The 12,071-nt window shown below is 37.7% G+C and overlaps 1 protein-coding gene across 5 annotated transcripts in view; it reads left to right on the top strand.

Annotated features, from left to right (window-relative positions):
- The window catches only part of ETV1 (ETS variant transcription factor 1), a 67,035-nt gene that overhangs the window by 16,696 nt on the left and 38,268 nt on the right, over positions 1–12,071 (top strand). Inside the window, exon 1 of one of the 5 annotated variants that reach the window (XM_059844033.1) lies at positions 7,687–7,834. The exons of the other annotated variants lie outside the window; for them this stretch is intronic. The gene's annotated coding sequence lies outside the window, so the exon portion shown is untranslated. Of the gene's footprint in view, positions 1–7,686; positions 7,835–12,071 lie in introns of those variants that run through there. 5 annotated transcript variants of the gene reach the window in all.

Genomic DNA, 12,071 nt, shown 5'->3' with positions numbered 1-12,071 from the left:
AAGAGGCAACAATGTGTATAAAAAGGATTTTTTTTGTTTGAAATGATACTAGAAAAATATTGAATTGCATATTAAGTAGTATAATTTAGTTTTTCATTTTCATTCTCATAAGAAATAAAAGTTCCACAGAAAGAGTGAGGAATCTTCTACAAGCTTTTCCCCAAAAATTTTGTTTTATGCAGGTTGGTTTTGTCTCTTTCTGAATCTGCTTCTATAATGCAGTTCACTTGTTTGCTGAATATTCAAGTAACTTCCTAATGACTGTTCTTTAACAATAACATGAAAAGTTGCGTAAAGCAAAGATGTAAAAAATCTGTTTGCTCTAAGAAGGTGAACGTTTTGATGTGTTTTTTGAAGCAATATTCTGCATGTGACACTTTTTCCTAATTCTTATCCAATTCATAAAATCTAATTAAGCTGGTTTTCCCTCCATGTAGAGTCAGTATTCACATTTGGAGAAGGGTGACCTGTGTTAACTTCCTCAGATAAGGTTTCCTATTGTTTCAAGTCCATTTTCATATACTGAGGAGGAGCCAGATCCTGAACTGGTTGTAATCAGTGGCAAGGCTTTCAGATACTGTAGAACAGCAACGACCTTCCACTCCAGGAGCAAAAATGAATAAAGTGTCCAGTTTGCTCGAAGTCAATAGCTGTTGAGGTGAAGATTACTTGCTCCCATTGTTTGGATGGTTTCTGTGACAGACACAAGAGGAAGTAGGTAGGATTTGCTGATGTTTAAAAGATGTAGTTGGCAAAGAAAACTTGGTATTGTCAACAAAACACCGAATTGCAATGCGACCTTGGTACAGTTGGCTATGAATGGGGATTACTCGGCACCAAACTTGATTGCCTGGTGTCTTAATAGTATAATGGTGGTTTATTTTGTTTTAATAATACGTATTTGCATGGATCTACTTTTTCAGAGTTTTCTTTTTCATTTTTTCTTTTGCCCTGAAGTGTTAGTTATGTATTTAAAATTAAAGATAAATTCTAGATTTTGGCTTTTATTTGCTATGGGCTTTCTGTTAATGAGGATTTGTCTTGTGCTTCACTTTCTTGATCATTTTCCTTCCTTCTTGTTTATTTTGTTCCTGTATTGTTTCTGAGATCTTCACAGCCTTACATTGCCACTGCCAAGGGGTAAATGTTAGTGTTAGACCACATCTGTTGACAGTAAATGGGAAAGGCTGGCTGTAAAAATCCATGCTTCTCCATGTCTGATTAAACTTTCAGATAGAAAAAATACTTTTTTTTAGTAATGATTTTGTCACTGATCTTTCGTGACCTTTATTCTTTCTCTTACCTCTTTTTTTGTTCCTCCAGGTTTAGTAAAGGGGCGCTTTCAATGTAGATGCCAGGAATCTTAAATTATTCAGGGATGTGCTTTTTAGATGCTCTGGCTTCAATCTTTAAAAGCCTGTTAAAGAGAGATTCTTTACATAGGCTTCAGGTAGCTGTATTCTTCTGTCATTTTAACTAATGGTGTAGGATATTCCAAATGCAGTTTAAATGAGGAAAAGCTTTAATATTTATTTATAATTTGCAGCATACAAAGGAATTATTTTTTTTTTTTTTTACATTACCATATTAAAAAATGCTTCTTTTGGTTTTTCTTCTTTTTCTTTTCTGTGATTTAAATTTCAAAAGTGAATTTCAGAATTAGAAGAGCATTTTCTGCTTGCTTTAGTATGGCAAGAGCTGGTGAGAAATTGATAGTGGTTAATTTTCCCTTATTTTGACATATTTTGGAGAAGAACCCCCACACAATAAAAGAAGAAAACACCAGAATACTAGGCATTCTGACAGGTCTACTGAAGTCAAAAATGAGGTATATTTACTGGAACTGGTTTTGGTTTTGATGCAGAATAGTTTAATTTTGCAGCTTCTAGAAAAGATTTTCGTGGACTAAAAAAAAAAAAATTGTCACTTTTTTAATGTGATGATTCACTTCATAGGCAGCTGGTAGTCATGTCTTGGTAGTGCACAATGTTCTAGAAATTACAGTTGGTAGCGTTTTGGTTGTGGCAAGTTGCATACACCAGCATCTTTTCAGGGGGGTTTTTTCGAGATTTTTAAAAAATTATTTTATTTTGCCTTTATTTAGAGTCTGTGTGTCTGGAACAACATTTTCTTTCAGTGTAGCTCTGCAAGTGTGGTGCTACAGCAGGCAGTCTGACAAATATCCTGCAAGGTGGTGCTACTTATTCCTGGTGCTGAGCTATTCCCTGGTAGGGCTTTTGCTGCAGCTGTGTTTTGTTTCTTGCCACTTGTCTTGAAACTACTTCCTTCCATAGGTCAGATGTTGTCAAATACAGAGACATTTGCTTACTTCTTTTAGTGCCTGCCCGACTGTGATGGATTCTTTCTTAAGGGCTGTGAGAGTCGGGGCTCTGTGGTTTGTTCCTGCCTTTAGCTTTGCATGACCTTGGGCATGTTGCTTAACATCTTTGTTTCTGGTTTGAAGTAGGTACAGAAATGCATGTATCACTCTGCTGTGAGATACACAGCTTTCTTAATGATCACTTATCTGGAGATCTCAAAAGCATTTTACAAAGACAGTCCAGTGCAATTGCTGTTGTAAGAGCTGGAGAGGTCAGACTGAGGAGTCGATGCTGACCACCTTATCTCCCTTCATAGTTGCCTTAGATAGCCTTGCTTCTTTCATTGTATCTCTGAGCACTTGTTTCCTTTGTTTAAAGCCGGACTGAAACTGTTACCACCTGTTAACTTTCTTTTTTCTTTTCCTTTTTTTTTTTCTTAATTCACATTCAAAAGAAATTAGGATTTGGTGTCTTTCAGAAAACTCATTTTGTGGCTCATTGATGGGCATTAGCCTGTGCTAATAAGGGCTTTATTTTTCTTCTTTTTCCTCTAGAAGATTTTTGGAAATATTTAAATCTGTCACATAGTTGTGACCATAATTGCAAGATTTGATTCTTGAAAAAGTTTTACCATGAGGGAGAGTGTCGACTGTAATGCCTTTAACTTGTGATCTAAATAGCAGCAAATTTGTGGGCTTGCTTTGATTTTAATAAGCAGTTTCTGTTTGTTTGCTTATCTGCTTGTATTTTTATACTAAATTTCCAGCTTTGAAGGTGCAAAGATTTGAGATTCTCCTGTATTGCAGCAGTGGTAGTGTCTCACAGATTATGTAAATACTTGTAGTGGCAGCAGCCCTGTGAAACGAATTAGAAGACCCCTCATCAAAAACACAGCTTTTGATTTTTCAAACTTCTAAAGCAGAAGCTTTCTTTCAGAGTGCCCAGCAGGCTGTGAAGTGAGCTTTATTGCTAATGGAAAGGTACCTCTGGGCATCCACAGAGGCAGCAGACACCTCATGCAGACTGGTTTAACTGCACAGGACCAATCTGAACCTGATGGTCTCCTGCAGTGCGGGGCATGGGGGAGCCCAGGCAGCTGGACAGGGCTCTTCTTGTGGGGTTTTGTGCCCCTGTCTGCCCCCTGCCCTTCCACTGCCATGTCCCTGCTCATCCAAGCTGAGTTTCCTTTCCTTAGAGCCCCATCCTTGGTCCTTGTTTGCTGCTTTATTGCAGATTAAAGGCTTGGGTTGCATGTGAAGGTTATCAGCTAATGAATAAACTTCAGTCATCCTGTCCTGTGATAAATCTGTCTCCTAGATCAAAGATGTAGCATGTAGACCTTTTTTCTTTCAAATGGTAATTTCTTAAGGCTGTCAGGTCACTTCCTAACGGCTGTTTATATGAAAATAAAAACATTAAACATATTTTATCCAAAATGTTGAATTCTCAGTTGTGAAAAAACCTTCTATTTCCTCTCTGAGGAAGCCTTCCTTCTGTGCAGGTCTCATCTGTGGAAATACAAATGATCCTCACATTGTAACTTGTGGTCATGGCAGAATTTTGTTAACACTACTGTTATTTCTGTTTTGAAGCAGATAGTTGTTAATTTCATCAGGAGTGTGTATATGTATTAGAAAGTTTTTTAGTTCCAGTTGTGTTAAAATGTGCATAAACTTCTTTTAGCTGTATTTTCACACTGAAACCAAGCAAGGCAGACTGAAGGGTCTTTGTGCTTCTATTTCAATACAAAACCCTTATTCTCCTAAAGCTCCTTTCCATGCAGTGTTTTCGCAAAATGAGTTTTGTATTTCAAAAGCAGTGTAAATACTGATTTGAAAAATCTATAAGCTCTGGAATGGTCTAAAATAAGGAGGCAGTCTGCAAGCTGAGTTCATCCACTTCTATATATCACATATGTTTCTTTACATAAAATGTGTTTGCGGTCTGAATAATTTTTTTATATTTTTATTTCTGCTTGCTGCCTCAGCAACTGGAGATAGAAATCAGGCTCTCCTACAGAATGCTGTGAAGTTTTCAAGGGATATAGCAGTTAGAAAAAGGAGGGGAGAGTGAAACTCCTCAAGACGTCAGTTAGGCACTGACATGCTTAACACACATTTGTGTCATGTAGGACAGAGGTAGCCCTCTGTAAGCTTACAGGGAAAATAGCCCTTGTTTCAGGTTCTAAGTCCTTTTGGTTTGGTCCTGTGCGTTTCAGTACGAGGAAGTAGTTACAGTGAAGCCATTTATAAGCTGATAAATATGCAAAAATTATTGTATTTATTAATTCTTTTGAAATTTAGAAGTCATCAGTGGTTTTTTTTTTTTTTTTTTTTAGGAAAGGTCTAAACCTAGTTTAAACTTGTAAATGGAAAAGTGATTATTTTATCAAGGCATGTGCTTGTCTTTTCCCTGAGAAGGATTCTTTTCTTTTCCTTTCACTTATTCTTCATTCTCTTTGTCTTCAAGACAATACTCTTACCAGTTCCTGGATTCTAGTATGACCTTCATGAGGTGAATGGAGAAGTGAACTGTCTTGGTAAAGGATCTCTTTATTCTTACATATCTATTTCTTCTGTAAGCTTAGGATTATGCATGTTAGAAAAGAGTGAATCATTAGCAGCTTTATTTCTGGTTGTCTTTTTTCCTGTGGCTGTTTATGAACTTATTCAGCAAATGTGGTTGCCAGTAAGTTAATGTAGTGAAATATTTTCTAGCAGTGACATTTACTGCCGAGTCCTGCAGTCACTGAATAGGAAGGTTACTGACTGGCCAGGTTTTTGTCTTTGAATTTATATATTATGAGTCATCATCAAGGACATTTGAAAAATTACATGTGCAAAAACAATTCCCAGTCTTGCTAATTTGATCCTCTTTGCTCAAAGGTTGTTTCCTTTCTGCTTATAATGTATACCTAGAAAAGAAAAACAGCTTAATTCCTTTTTAATACTCTGTCTTCATGCTGTAACTGAATGCAATGTTTCCTAACAATCTGTTAAAAAATTTCACATGGCCAAAGCAATAAGAGAAATGGAGACAGCAAGGACTTTTTAAAGTGTCAGTATTCTGTAAAGACAGAAAGTTTCAAGCATTTTGCATTAGAATTTGGGAGCCGGATTAATACAAGTCTATATAGTCAGAGTGTGTGTGTGTGTGTGTGTATATATATATATATATGCATACAGAAAATACAACATGTAATTGTCAGTCTTACTGATTGTATGCACATTATAAAATAATCATAAAACTTTAGGAATGCTTGGCTTTGGAAAACATCAGCAAGTGTATTGGTAATGCAGGTTCAGCGAGTCTCATATACATTAGGAATGCTTTAAGTAGCAGCAGAAGCTTTAAATATCTGGGCTGAGAACGAGCACCTGGTTGCAGGTGGTCAAACTTCCACTGGCTCCAGAAAGAGCACTTTGCTAAGAGTCTTTGAAAATCAGCCTACTTAAATATAGTCTTGACTTTATGTTCCCAGACGTAACCACTTCTGACAATGGCTTCTTTGTTTCGCTGTTGAATCAGTGATAAAAATTGTGAGCTGAATTTTACTGTTGACTTATTTCAGTGGCCCACACCTTTTCCACTGGAGACTGAAGGTTTTGCAGCAGTTTTGGTAGAGAACTAGAGAATTAGATTTCAGCCTTGCTTGAATGATTTGTAAAAGCGATCTGTTAGAGTTATTACTGGTGAGCATTTGTGAAAATTGAACATTGAAGCATGGAGGACACATATATTTAGAGTGGTGACAGTCCCTTTCTCCACATGAAGTAAACAAACATCCCATTAGCTACCCTGAGTTAGTGTTAGTGTTGTTTTATGAATATATACTTATTGTTAAAGGCAAAATTGAATTAAAAATAATCTCAAAATGCAGTTTTGTTCTGTTTTAGTGACTAGCATTGAGAGCTGCTAAAATAAAAACAAATTGTAACTAATCTTTTAAATCAGTTCTTTAATTCATGCTAGAGAGCACTCAGTGTGGAGTCCATTTCATTATTTATTGTTTTTTCTTGCTTTTGCATATGCTTGAATAGCTATCTGACAGGCATGATTATCCTTGAGGATAATCTTTTATTAGGATGCTCTTGTATTATGAGGATATTCCTGTTTTTACAGGGACACAAACTGACACACTGGTTATGGGTCTCTAGGGGTAGGCTCCTGAGGCTGAGCTACTTCAAACTAGAATCAACCTTCTGACACTGGTTGTTTGGATTATGGCAGAACCAGCAATTAAATCCAGTTTCTTTCACATTTTGTCCAGCTTCAAGAACAAGATGGGTGGCCCTCTCATTTATAGATGGCTGTTAGCTGTTTGCATGAATACATCAGAAAAGAACAACAAAGATAATAATTATATTGATGTTACTTGAAACTTTTCCGTAAGAGGGGAAATGAGGCAGAATCAGTTCCTGTTTGTTTTCTGCTGTGGGCATCTTTCCTAAATATCAAGGTGATGATACCTTTAAAACAATAAATAGAAAATACAAAATTGTTCATTTTAGAGTTTATTGTTATGCTTGGTAAAAATGCTTGCTATAGTTTCCAGAGTTTTCTTCATAATTTTGTTTATACAAAACCTATTAAAATCCAGACCTGAAATGTCAAACTGCAGAATTACCTGAAGTGGAAAGTGTGCATGTGTGTGTACGTGTAAAATGCTGGGATATTATTGGATATTTTAGTAATGGAAACTACGCAATGCTTAGCCATTACCTCTCACAATTTAAATTAAATTTTGAAAATTGCTGCAAATGGAAATCCTGTCCTCAGAAAAGCACACAGACCCTGATAGAGTGGCCAGCTCTTCTCTTTACATTTAACTTTACTGATAATTCCCAGGTAGGAATACAATTTAAGTTTTCTCCCAGGCTTGATTGTACATTAAGAACTTCCTCTTTAGCAGAAGCTCTAAAGGTGGATTGCCTCTTTTTGCACCGTGCCTGGGAGCCTTTGGAGCCAGATACATTATCAGTAACTGTAGGAACAAATGCCCCTATCTCCTCCCAGGATTTTAACAAAGCAAATCCAGGTGAAGAGCAGTCCTGTTTCTCTGTGTGGACATGGAGGTTGCAGATCCAATATAGAGGGATTAAAAATTCTTTGGAATTTTTTTTCCCCTCCCTATAATCATCTTCAGCTATCCACATGCTTTAGTTCAATTGCTACAGAACCCAGCTGGTTTAATTTTATGAGGTTACTGCTTCCTCCTCCAGAGAGCCCTAAGCCTCTGTTTATTTTGGGGGCAGGGACAGCTCTTCGTCCTGCCTCACCTGCTCTCCTCAGACATCAAAGTGAGCCAGTTCACTCCTCCTAGCTTAATCCTTCCCTTCTCCCTCCCACCAACGTTCTGCAAATTTCCTTGTATTCTTCCCAGTAATCCAGTGCCCGTGGTATTTGTCAGCAGGTTCACTTTTACCCTGGAGGTACTTGCTAGGAGGCAGAGACCCTCTGGCAGCACTTTCCACTCCACTGCCTGCAGCTGTGAGTCTCCTACAGCAGGACAGGTAAATTGTCTGGAAAGGAAGGAGAGCACTGCAGGAAGGGGACATAAATCAGAATAAAACAGTGTCTGTGACAGCATTTCTGTGGGACTGCTTCTTTTTGGAGGCTGAGAAACTGTGTTGGTAACTGCAGCTCCTGCTGCCTGAAAATACCTTCCAGACAATTCTTAACAGGAAAGTGGAAATCTTTTGGGGATAGAGGCAAAGAAGGATCAACTAACCAAAATTGTGCCAAAATGTTCCATGCTTGGGGGTGGAAAAGTAGAGACAGTTTTCTAATACGGCGTGGCAGTTCAGCCAGGTAGCAGCTGCTCAAATACACTGTCAGTTTATGACAAAGGACCTATAGTGCCTTACCTAGGTATTTACTAGAAGCCTCTAGAAAAGTTTGCCTTGAAATTGCTCTACATTTGCATTTTAGTGAGTTGGTTATCTTTTATTGATATTTACTGAAAGTTGCTCCCCCCACCCCCCAGTCTGGTGGCTTACCCTTTTGGGTGGGCTTTTTACTTGTTGTTATACTGTATATACTCAGTGAATATACCATGAAATTTTTGACTGACATGGTCCTTTGAAATGAGAAACCTAGTGGGTACAAATATCTGAGTTATCCCAGTGGTGCCTTCAGGACTTCCAGTGTCAGAAGGGTGCAGGTGTACCCCCAGTAACTAATGAGCATTTCAGAGATTGCAAGTGCACAGACAAGCAAATCAGGGATATCTTGCACTAAAAGTGAGGATTTATAGAAGTGAACCACTTATTGAGGAATGGGTACAATTTCTAATATTGTGCTTCCTCTTCTACATTAACTGGGAACCCCTCCACCTCTCAGGGGAGGCTACATCTGTCATAGCAAGAGGGTCTTGGGTTAGCTGCCCAGAAATAGATATACTGGCAGAATTTTTTAGTGTCTTAGCACACAAGCTTTAGAAAATTCCAGTTAAAGAATGACACTTTCTTTTGTGAAGAAAGTTCTAGAAGAATTTCTTTGCTGAACAGGGACAGGACCATAATGTTTAATTGTCAAATAAGATGTCCTGCAGGGGAATGGCATATGCCTGCATTTTAGTGATGTTTTTGTTGGTCACCTTTTCCCTGTGTATAAATGCCCATTTATATCTATATAAATATAAATGTATAAACCTGCCTGATGGATACTGATGCAAACTTGGTGCGCTATAGGTGCCGTGAACACTTCTCTGTTTTCTATTTCAACATTTTTTTTGGCCTCAGGTACTAATCTCAATGACTTCATGTTAATGCCAAATCATAGTCAGAACAGGGAAAATTATGTTGAATATAGAGAATTAACATAATCTAGAGATGAACAGGTGATTCAATTAATTTAAAATTGAATTTCATCAATGCATTTTTTTGTCTTTTAGTCATTAATCTGTAATGCTTTTTGCTTAAAAAATTAGGAAAGAAAAAACCTCACTCCAAAGCAACAGCAAATTATTTTAGCAAACAATGCTGTCTAAGATGGATGCATTACTGTAGATCTTAATGTCCAGAATTTTCCAATATCAATTGTAGGAAAATGGGCTGTTATTTTCCATCTTGCAACTCCTTGTTAGTAAACAAAAATAAATTCTAGCTTTTGCTGCAACTTGTTTTCACCTGCTTGCTACTTTTTCCTAAGTCAAATTCAAAATCAATTTTTCTTTTCTATTCTCATACCGTGTCATCTAAGATCATTCCATGTAGGCTTTGAGGAAAAAATCCCACAATTTTGGGCTGTCTTTTATTCTTTACCTCCCCCCCAATTCTTTCCCACCCCCTAAGGATTGTAAAGGCTATACTATTGCGTAGCGTTCATGAGATTCAAGTACACCATTAACTGACATGCACAATATTGTAAGCTTTCGTTTGGAAGAGAAAATAAGCAATTTGCTTCATTTTGCAGCATGAGTTCTGTTATTAAAGTGCATTTGTAGTTGCATATTTTCCAGTAAAGGTGACAGATTACTTCAAAGCTGGTATTTTCTTTTTGTTAAACAAGGTTCTCAAATAGATCCATCTTGCCCACGTATTCTATTCTTGCCAGTTGGCTTTGAAAGCTGGTGCTTGGGCTCATCGTTCAGAACTAGCTTCCAAAAAATGAGGTCCCATGCTGTTTCTATCTTTTGAGCTAGTAGGGGCTGGAAGGATCTGATCTGAAGCCAAGGCAAAGACTGAATTGATGGAATCATATATAACAGCTTTGCCAAGTGCTGCCCAGTCATGAAGCCCCACTTTCTGGGAAAGAGCACTGAGACAAGGGGTGGCAGAGCATTCTCTGTGTTAAGGACTGTCCAGAGATTTTCTTTTCTGGACTTAGAGTCAGGCTACCACATAAGAAAGAACTAGCTTTTTATTGAATGCATTTTCACACATTCACGAGTTGCTACTTTCTTCTGCATGCTGCTTACCCATTTTCTCCCCAGTTATACATATCCATTTGAAGAGGAAAAAGCTTTCTGCTCTTTATTACAGTATTACACATATTTTGGCCATATGTAATGTATCATTGCAGAGGCATGCTTGCACATTCAGTATGCTTACTTTAATTTGGCTCTGTGTGCACACAGAAATACCCAAACACACATGCAGACTGTTTCAGGTGAGCGGTCACTACTTGGTGAGTCTAGATGGAGACCAGCTGTCTTTAGGTCTAAATTCTGGATCTTGCAGGAGTTATAGTTTTCTAGATGCAACTGTAAAATGGAGAATAATATCAAGATACCTATTTCTTCAAAAAGTTACTTGACAGGAATGCATAGGTTCCTCCCATCCCCACCCTCCCTTCCCTTGCTAGCAGCTTTCATTTGTAAGGTAGTGAAAGTTCATGTCTCTTGTCTATGTTCAGCTTTTCTATAAGCTGCCAGGATAGTCTCCAAAACCACAGCGATGATGCATATCTGTGTGTCAGATATCCAATTTGTCACCAACTTCTTCCAATATCTGGCAGAGAGCAGGACCTAAATGAAATCCAGTTGACTGGAGCTCAGCTAAGATCTGATAGAGGTGACTTTGATAGATAAATGGTTGAAGAACCTGGTGGAGTCTGTGTAGATGTAATCTCTTCAGCCACTTTTAAATCAGTCCACAGCTTTCAAGTCTTGCTCATTTCTGCAGCTGTTGCAGTGGTCAGAAACAAAACATTTTTTTTGCAAGAGATCACGTAGGGTGAAAACAACTGCAGATCTTGCCTCAGTCGTCCATGCTTGCAGTCACTTCTGTCTTCAGCTGTAGCAGCCTTATGTATTTACAGGCTTTTTGTTCAAAAACATTGGGAACAGTTTAGATGGCAATTCTTGATTACAAGCCTTTACTGTCTCAGCTCTCTTAATCTGTCACCTCTTCTACGTGATATTTTTATTTCGGGTTCTGTTAGTATACGAGGCTGCATACCTCATCCAGCTGCAGCACAATAACCTCAGGAGTATGAATGAATGGTCAGCTATGTCGAGTGCCTGCTTCTGATGACTCCTGAGCATCTCAAAGTTACCAGTAAAACTTCTCATCAAAATGTATAGTACAATGAAATTGAAAGAGCACACTGCTTTGGCATCCTGATGTCTTTAATCTGATTCTTATTAAATGATTGTTGAAATTCAGAGTGCAGCTGTCTACAAAGGTCTAAAGCTCAAATCATAATGATCTGGAAATAAATAATCAATAAATGCCTCCCAGAATGCAGAAGGCTATTGTTTCGTGAGTTGGATGCACACTTTTGAAACCTCTTTGGAAAATATATATAAAGCCTGGCATTCCCACCTAGAAAGCTATAGAGAAAGTATTTAGTTTCATAGCTCATTGCTTAAGGTAAGTAAATACCTATATTGAATGTATGATTCAAATGTTAAGGTGACTGGTGCAAAAATAAGGCATTTCAGAACTTGTGAACCCACAGTGTTGTGCTTGGAATTTTTAAAAATGTTTTCTGATAAGAGCAGCTAGGTCACTACTATCACTAAGACATAACTAGCATTTTATGCTCTTTGACGAACTGTTCAATAAACTGTTTAAAAGCAGATTTTTTTTTTTTTTACTAATGCCTACCTGTTGTACTTATAGCATAAATAATTTGTTTGAATCATCAGGTGAGTGCTGTTAAGTTATAGTGAGCGAGGAAAATGGCAAAAACATGAATTAGGGTCCCTGTCCTTAAGTGTATTTCAGTTTGCATTTTGATAGCAGTTTAGAAATGTTATCGCCTGTTTTGTCACAGACATAATTCACATCTTTCTTCAGGCAC

The sequence above is a fragment of the Haemorhous mexicanus genome, chromosome 1 (genome assembly GCF_027477595.1).
Source record: "Haemorhous mexicanus isolate bHaeMex1 chromosome 1, bHaeMex1.pri, whole genome shotgun sequence".
NCBI lineage: Eukaryota > Metazoa > Chordata > Aves > Passeriformes > Fringillidae > Haemorhous > Haemorhous mexicanus.
This window is presented reverse-complemented; position numbering and strand designations above follow the sequence as displayed.